At 39.0% G+C, this 9,228-nt stretch overlaps 1 long non-coding RNA gene across 1 annotated transcript; it reads left to right on the plus strand.

Moving 5' to 3' along the window:
* The first annotated feature begins 1,789 nt into the window (after positions 1–1,789).
* Positions 1,790–9,228, plus strand: LOC106945727 (uncharacterized). The gene is made up of 3 exons (XR_001424622.1): positions 1,790–2,158; positions 8,866–8,985; positions 9,102–9,228. It is a non-coding gene; the product is annotated as an uncharacterized LOC106945727 (long non-coding RNA).

Here is a 9,228-nt window from a genome sequence, read left to right on the forward strand (position 1 = left end):
TGATTAATAAATAGTAATACAGCCACATTCTGTCGATTACTGCTTGAGAATTTACTTGTTCACCCCGAAACACTTGCTTTCCTTTTGTGTGTACTGTAGTGTTGGAAATGTTGGTTTTTCAATTACCTTTGTAATTAAGTCAGTTTAGTCGCAATATGCACGTTTACAGCGAGATGACACTAAATCCTTTACATTAATTATTCCAGTGTTTAATTGGAAGCTTTGTAAAAGTTATTGCTTAGTTTCTGTAGCTCAAAAGTTAAATCAAAGTTGTTTCTTTTTTGAATAAAAATTGCTTACACACAACAGATTCATCAATATGAAAGAGCTTCATGAAATAATAAGAGGTTGTCTGCTAAACAAAGAAAGCTCCAGTGTTTTATTGTATTTTGCAGATTATCAATAATGTATAAAGCAACGGTTAAAGTCCGATTCTCTGGCCAACTTACACACACACACACACACACACACACACACACACACACACACACACACACACACACACACACACACACACACATATGCTTCTTCTGCCATGTTTATTCATGTTTACAGCCTGTCCCTTCTCATCAGCCATTCAGCGTGTCAAATCTATGTGAGAACAATGTGCAAGTCGGCTGTTTTTCTCCCCTAGTCGATTGTATCTTTGTGCTGCTTTCACCTGTTCTTCCTTTCATCCATGTATGCATGCAATCAGCTGATGAGAATTGGGACAAACAGGAGCCCAGAGCAGGTGAACTGGGGGAGCAGGAAAGAGGAAAAATGTCCACAACATGGACTCTTTTTCAAATTTTATTCAAACCGTCTAGGGCAGGATACTGCAGTTTTCATGCACTCAACATTGACACGAATGTCAAAATTGAAATTAGGATTTGTACTAAAAACAACAAAAACACCGCCACAAGTCTTTTTACAAGTTTAAATAATCCTGCTTTGTAATTTACGCTGGATCATCATTGTATCTACAGGTTCAGTGACATGCCCACGCTGAAAGAGTGTGAGTTTTATGGGCAGCTGCCCAGGGCGGCATTAGAAATGAGGGCCGATCTATAATCATCTATAAAAAACAAAAAACATATTAGTGAGCTGTGCCCTGAACACATTTTCTATTGTTTTTATGAATTTACAATCATTTCCCTCTGCTTGCTGCTAGGAATGACAAAGTTGAAATTTGTGCTTTGTGGAGAACTGCATTGCACTTTTTATTTCTTTTATGTCAAATCTGAGAGGATTTTCTGTACTTTGATTGGTTAGGAAGTTGCAGTTTGTATAGTTTATTTAAATTTGGTTGGTTTCTCTCCAGGAACCCAGTATTTGAGCACTGCAAAGGTTTTTAAACTACTGTTTTTGTTGTAATGTATTTTTCAAAGTGGCACTTTCACAATGCTCTTGTGTAAGTCTTGTTTTCTTGGTTTATTTAAATCTTTCCATATATATATATATATATATATATATATATATACATATATATATATATATATATATATATATATAATAGCAGAGATTTTTATGTTATGTATGTTATGTATAACCTATAAATTACTTACGAGCATAGACAGGTAAAAATATTGACATTTAACCGAACGATACTTCCCTGGTCCTCTTTCAGGTTTTGTTGGATTTTTTTCCAACCTCTTTCTAAATTGTTAATTTTCACTCTTTTGTTGCTCTCCACTTTCTGTTTTAGTCACTTTCAATGTCATCTCAATACGTTACACAATAAATAATAATTGGATCAGAAATATGTTGCTATAGCTATTATTGGCAATGCAGAAGAAAGAAATCAGCTTCTATTTTTTTTTATATTTTAGCAGCTAGTTGCATGTTTCTAATATTGAAGTTTTTATTCTTCCTTCTAGAGCTTAAGGGATATCAAAACATCCAGGCTTGCAGCAGGGAATACAGTAGAATCCAAAGCACCAGAGAAAGCAGCAAAGAAACTGGGTAAACAGACAGATTTTTTTTTTCTTTTTTTTTCCTGAAGATCCCAACAAACCCACACCTCACCCTGAAGCTACCTGAAGATGATGGCTTGAGGAAGGGGCCATTATCCATTCATCCTGACATGCCTGGGCTCAAATGTCTGCAAGCCCTGAAGTGGTTATCCTGATTACTGCCAGAGCATTAAGAGTGAACTCCCTACTGGGAGACGCAGCAGGTAGGCACCTGTGAGAGAACGATCAGATAATTATGACAGCTTTCATGTGTAACAGATTTATTCATACAGGTCAAAAGAGCATGGAGGAATCACAAATCCACACAATAAAAAAGCATGGCGTTAGTAGTTTATGTAATCTACTGTGTTGTTCAGGGCAGAACACAATAAATGGAAGTTCTGAGCCTTGCTGACATAGTTTGTGGGAAACTTATGAATAAAATTAGTTTCCAACATAATTTGTCTTCTGTGTGGATTAGCGGCCTACAGGCCCATTAAAAATGGCAGGAACACTTGTAGGACGCAAACAGTTATGAAATCATGAGATTCATCCACAAATAAAAATGTTGGTCATGGTCAAGTCCCAGAGGGTTAGAGTCCCAGTTAAATGACGTTTAACTAAAGTCCTACGGGGTTTAGAGTCCCAGTTGACGGCGTTTCAACTAAAAACCTAGAGGTTGGGGTCCTCGTCAAACAGCGTTTCATCTTTTTTTTTTCAAAAATATTTTTCTCTTTCTTACTGTTTTTTTAATGTCACATGCTGTTTTTTTTATTATGTAAAGCACTTTGAAATGCCTTTCTGCTGAAATGTGCTATACAAATACAATTTGATTGATAGATTGATTGATTGATGGACCGACAACTCAAGTGTTTAGGTTACATAATTCACCATACAGACGGACACCGTACACAGGCAGTAACATGCTTTGACAGACGTGACTGAGTGAAAAAAATCACTTCTTATAGAGTGTGTTGGAAATTATTTAGCTGTAGTATGCAAATCAAAAATCTGGCAGCAGCAGCCGCTGAGGAGGAAGAAGTCATCGGGAAGATCATGAGGCTTTTAGGCTGAGCTAAAATTTATTGGTTCAGCAGTTAGACATAGACAATGATGTCTGATGACTGAATTAGTCATTTATGTACACAGATTGATTGCTTTTAAAAAGTTGCAGTTTTTTTTTTTTTCCAGCAACAACATGTTGTTTGTAAATCACCTAAAGCACCAAAGAGCAGAAGAGCTTTTTTTTTAGGTCAGTAAACCCAAAGGTTTCCAACTTCTGCCAGTGAATATTCATACAGTGGCCTGGTAAATGCAAGATTTTTGAGAGGTAATAAAATGTGATTTTGATTAATTACTTTACAAAGAATCTTTTAAAAAATGTTAAAATGAAATACGACGTGTCTTATTAAGTTATATAAGAATCCAGAGGATTAAACTTATAGTTTATTGAACTCTTTGATTCAATTTCTGGATTCAGTCTTTGTCTGAAGAAATTTCTCACTTTTTCCACTTTGCCCAGTGAAATTCTTCCAACCAATCAGATTGTGAAGACAACTCAATGAGCCCACAGTTTTTCTGATGAATTTTTTGGACTTTGCCTTCCAAGACTTAATTTTTTTCTCTCATGGAATCACATTGTTGTTAATCATTTAGATGTATATTTGGACGCCCCTCTTCACCTTCACGTTTCCCTTGGACAACTGAAGGTTTTCGGACGTTTGTAGATCTCTTTGTATCTTCATTGACTTCATGCAGCCACTCTCATCTTTGTTCAGAAAATTTTCCTGCAAGCACAAGCCACTAAAAAAAACACCGCCTGCAGCCGACAAACCTGCTTGTGTGAATCAGACACAGATGCAGTATAAATACCGTGCATCTTTAGTATGCACACAAGCTTCACACTTGGAAGTATGCCATGTATAGATGGGCCTTTTACAAATCCTGGCTCAGATACATTGTGTTTTACTGCAATAGCAATAAAGATAAACATCGTTTTTAGTTTCCTACCCTGAGGGGAATTGACAAAGTTTGAATAAAACAGGATTTTTATTATTACACAAGAGCCAGGTGATCCCTGGGTACACCGTCTCTCTTACACCCCCCTCACCTCACCTCACCTCACCTCTCTCCTCATTCTCTGGCCTGCAGCGCTGCACAAGGAGTGGAAAATCGACTAAAAATACCCCGCTCATAAACAACTCACAGACACACTCACACCCAGGCCAGGGATCTTTAATATTAGAAAGCACAAGGCTGACACCGGAGATGCTCCGCTCGGTGGGTTTGTCCTCTCCTTAAATTATTCCGGTGACCACGCTGTCCCCAGCGGTCCGACATGATGGGTGAGAGGGGCCGTGTCTGTAAAGAGGGCCGGACACATGCTCATTACATCATGGCCCAGCTGGCGTAGCCTGTGTTTCTGCGGCGGTCACACGGGGCATCACCAGGCCTGACGCAGCCTCATAGGAGAGAAAGTGTGTGAAATGGCAGCAGGGATCAGTTTGTACTGAGACTGGGGATTCACCTCACTGTAACCCCAGCCCCCTCGCTCCCCCCCCAAAAAAAATCTGTTTACACAAAACAACTTAAAAGAACTCAGTTTGATATGCTACAGAGCGGCTTTGCAAATAACTAAGAATATAATTAAACAGTTGGTTTCTGTGTAATGCTGCCTTCTTTTCACAAAGACATACATTTCCTCCTCTGCTCCTTTAAAGTTTTCTCCAGCTCTCATCTGCGTGTTCGCCTGAGCCTCCACATTGTTCCATCCTGTTAAAGCCCTTTCATGCATCACAACAGACCTGTTAATTTTCTTCTGGTTTTCTCCCACCGTCGACCGTCTCTGCTTGTTTCCATCTTCCTGCCGTTATTCGTAACTCTCTCCAAACGACTCAGGTGCCGTGTCTCTCTTCTTCTCTTCTTCTCCTTTTGAAGTGTCTGTGTAATTGACTCCTTTTTCCTTTGTGCTTTTAACTTTGGCAGTTGAGGCTGTATCATAAAGTAATCTCAACTTTCCTTTTCGATTTTTCTTGTCTTGCTATTTTTAGACAATCTATTTCCTCACTTTTACATTATTTCTGTGCATCTTCCCCTGCCTTTTTTCACATTTTGTCACATTACAACCACAAAACTTCAATGCACTATATTGAGATTTTATGTCATAGACCCACATAATGTTGAGAAGGGAGAAAATGTTAGTTTTTTGGGGGGGATGGCTTCATAACTCTGTCACTCCTAAATAAAATCCAGTGGGACCGGTTCCTCATATGGACCTAATCAGTAAATAGAGTCCAAGCAAAAAGCATTAAGAGCTTGTCTTCTTTTTCTGGATCCACAGAAACTTGCAAAGGATAAACTCAAGGAGATGAATACAAGAGAATGACACATTTTCAGAGTTTTGTTTGTAAAACTGTATTATTTTTGAAAACCATTTGCTGTCCACTTCACAGTTCAGCACTAAGTTGTGTTGCTCTTTCATATAGAATCCATATAAAATGTATTTCAGCCTGTAGCAGGACAAAATGTGAAAAAGGTCAAAGAAGATGAACACAGCCAACTGTAAACGTTCACATCTGAACATAAACACATAATTATACTTAATAAATGCACCATAATAAGGCAAGAAAATCAACCCTTTTCCCTTAAAGAAATCAAAAGGCGCTTTTAAATGTTTATAAATATACTTATACATATATAAGGATAGGTGGGTTGCCCCCTCTGGGTTTTGAGTCAATCTCTACTTCTAGAGAAGTCTAAGTGTCTTGGCATCTTGTTCATGAGTGATGATGGAACAGGAGATGGACAGAAGGACCGAGACTTCCACTGCAGTACCGAGTCCGCTGCTCTGGTCGAGAACGAGTCGAGCCAAGTACAAAGCTCTCGATTTACCGGTCCGTCATCCAGGGGAAGCTCAAATTAAGAGCCACTGTTTCTCCGCATCAAGAAGAGTCGGTTGAGGTGGTTCTGGTCAGGATGCCCCCAGGGGAAATCCCTTTGGATGTTTTCCCACTGGGATAAGAGCCCAGGAAGACCCAGAATCCACAGACGGGCCTGTGAGTCCCAGGGAACGCCTTGGGCTTCCCCAGAATGAGCTGGAGGATGGACCTGTTGCCCCCACAGCCAGATTTCATATGTAGGTGGAAGACATTGGAAGGAAGGATGGATATTTCCATGTATTCTCTTCATTTTCTTTAAATCCATGTGGCATTTTTATTTAGCAGCGAGTCAGGGTATGCTGCTACACCTGCAGACTTTTAGGTTTATAAAGAACATAACTGAAATCCTCCTTATGAATCTCTAATGCTTGTTCAAATGCATGTGTGTGAAGCTGTGGAAAATGACTGATTACAATCACTGACAACAGCCGGAAATTGCTTTTTAAAATTGGTGCTAGACATGTCTGTACCCTGAAATGAAACAAGGACTGTTGGGTTGTGGTTTAGCTATTTTACCCTTGGGAAAATTAAATAAACTTTAATATCGTTCAATTGAAAATTAATTTCAGTTTCTTCCATGCTGCGTACACCGAGTGGACGGGGAGCAAATTTAACTTTGGTGATGAGTCTGGGAGAGGAGTTTCTGAATGGAGCAGACTCACGTCGACTCCGACTATTTCTGTCTGACGGAGCAGAGAATCCTCATCCGGAACGGTCTGGAAGCGTCCGGCACACGCTGTACACACATTCACAAATTCTCACTTGGCTGTGACCCACATACAGTTCATATGACAGCAGCCATGTGGCCCGGATCGCAGAATATGGAGTCAGATTACTTTACAGTGAGCAAGTTCTCGCCTCTCAGCAGATCAGACTAAGCTGCTGATGGCTGAGAGGTGAGAGGCTTTTTTTTTTTGTTTTGTGCTGCTTTGGCTTTGAATATATTGATGAAATTTTAAAGGTCATTTTGATTTTGTAAAAGTGGGGGTGGGCTGGTCGACCTTTTGACTTTTAAGCTTCTATTGATACCTTCAAAGCCAAAGCAGCACAAGCAAATAGTTTTGCTGCACAAACCAGCACAAACGTAGTCGAGTCGATTGACACCAATGTTGTCTGATCTGCAGAAGGTGGGAGGGGCTGGTTGACCTTTCATGACCTCTGGAAACATTTCTTAATATCTTTAAGATGATAGCTGGACCAGTGAATTTTTTTGCTGCACCAATCAGCACAAACGTGTCACCAACGTTTGGCACCATTTTTGTCTGATTTGAAGAAGGCGGGCTGGGCCAACGTCACTCAGGTCCAACTAGGTGCTTTGTGACGGACCGAAGAAAGATGTCCCCTCAACAATATGCTGCCTTCCTCATAGGTCGGATTTGCCAAGGTGTTGTTAGGCTTTGACGTTTTCCCCTTTTTCATTCAAATGTAGCCCTCGCCTTTAATATTTTAAGATTTTTCTTTTTTTCTTTCTAACTAGAATTGATCAAAGTAGCTGAAAATCGATGTAAAAACTTTCTGTACATTCATCTTCTGACAGGTCTGTGTGCAGGTTTCTGCTTTTGGGCATCAAGCACGGATCAATTTCAGCCGCATGTCCATCCATTCCATGCTTTACCAACCAGGTGATCTGTTTAAAAAATATATATCGCCGTTTGCACACATGCTAGACATAACTGCATGCAACAGTGGAGATCTGCTCAGCCTTTAAAGGAAACTTTCAAATCTCAAAATGTCTGCATCCGATGTTCTTCTACAGGACTGATATCAGTCCTGTAGGTTTTTTAATGAGAGACAGAGAAACATTGGTTCCCAAGAAACTACTAATAGTTTTATGTTTTACCCTCCGGTGGCAGCCTGAGATGGTAGAGAGCCCAAAAACTGTACTCAGGTAGGAGTAGCACCACTTCAACATATTTTTGCTCAAGCAAAAGTGAAAAATAGTCATATAAGAAATTACTCAAGTAAGAGTAAAAGAAAGTATTTGGTAAAAAAAAGTTGAAGCATTGAGAAACTGATCAAAACCTTAATCATTTAATATAGAAAAAAAATCTATAATCAAATGCAAATATAAAGTTATGTGGAAATTTTGGTGTTGTAAAGACCAGAATTAAATAATTCATATAAATAACATAAATACAAAATAACAAATTCAGATTCAAACTTCTTTTTTTTTCCAAATCAATTTATTTAAATATAAAATTTATGAAACCTTAACAAAAACGGCAGGTGTGTGTGTGTGTGTGTGGAAACAAGCTTGTTCTTCATTCAATCAAGTTACTCACTGCAGGAAGAGTATTTGGAAATTATACTCAAGTAAGAGCAGTGATACTTCATAATAAAAATACTATAGTTAAGGTAAAAAGTACAGCGTAACACTCCAAAAGTAATTTTCCCCCTGAAAATTTACTCAGGTAAATGTTACTGATACACCTGGTCCCAGAGGTGTGACTGGAATGAACGTGTTTCTACGTCAGGAACAATCCTTTGTAAAAGCATGTGGTTTCCTCACAGGATATGGGTTTCTGGTGAAAAGACTCGGAGCGGCGGTGCTTTAAAGAACTGCATCCTCTTTTTATCTCTTCCTCCTCCTGTCTCTCACTCCTCTCCTTTTTTCTTTTTTTCCACAAGCGAAACGTCATCTCAACATGTACGCATTCAGGAGGGTTTATATAGACGAATGTGATTGTTGGTGCGTGACTGGTATTCATTGATCTCTTTAGTCTTTGATGAAGTGGAAAATAATACTTTTATACACAGAAATAAGAGAGCGGGTGATTCTTAGGATCTCTACAAAATAAGCTACAGTGAGGGAAAACTTAATTTTGTTCTTGTTTGCTATGTTATTTTACTTGAATGATTAAAAATTAGAACAATCTCAGTAAGAGACTTTGCCAACTATGATTTATTTAAAAAAAAGACATATTCAGTTGTGCTTTGCCTGCCAACATATGATTTACATTTTATGGGATCTTTTCTTATTATTTTCTCTATAGAAAACTGGAGAAATTTCCCCACATGTGCCTTCCTTCACTCCTTCCTACACCCACCCATCCATTTGTCCAACCTGTCTACAAAGGCCTGTCATGGAAAATTGAGATCCAACACAATCTGCTGTAGGTCAGGCAAAACATTATAACCACAGTTTGTAGAACTGCAGCTCAAACCCTAAGTAAAGATTGACATTTCTTCATTTTCGTGACTGCCTCATGTTGAATCAATCTCTTAACAGAAGAACATAGAAAACCGTTCGACCCTTCATGTAAACACGGCAAGAAAATGCCCTCCACTCAAACTGGCCAAGAATCAGCCAAAAGGCCCGTGGTCGCCCAGGAGGAGCTGCAGAGATCCACAGCTCA

The sequence above is a fragment of the Poecilia latipinna genome, unplaced genomic scaffold (genome assembly GCF_001443285.1).
Source record: "Poecilia latipinna isolate Pla-1442-1.1 unplaced genomic scaffold, P_latipinna-1.0 Scaffold11, whole genome shotgun sequence".
Lineage (NCBI taxonomy): Eukaryota > Metazoa > Chordata > Actinopteri > Cyprinodontiformes > Poeciliidae > Poecilia > Poecilia latipinna.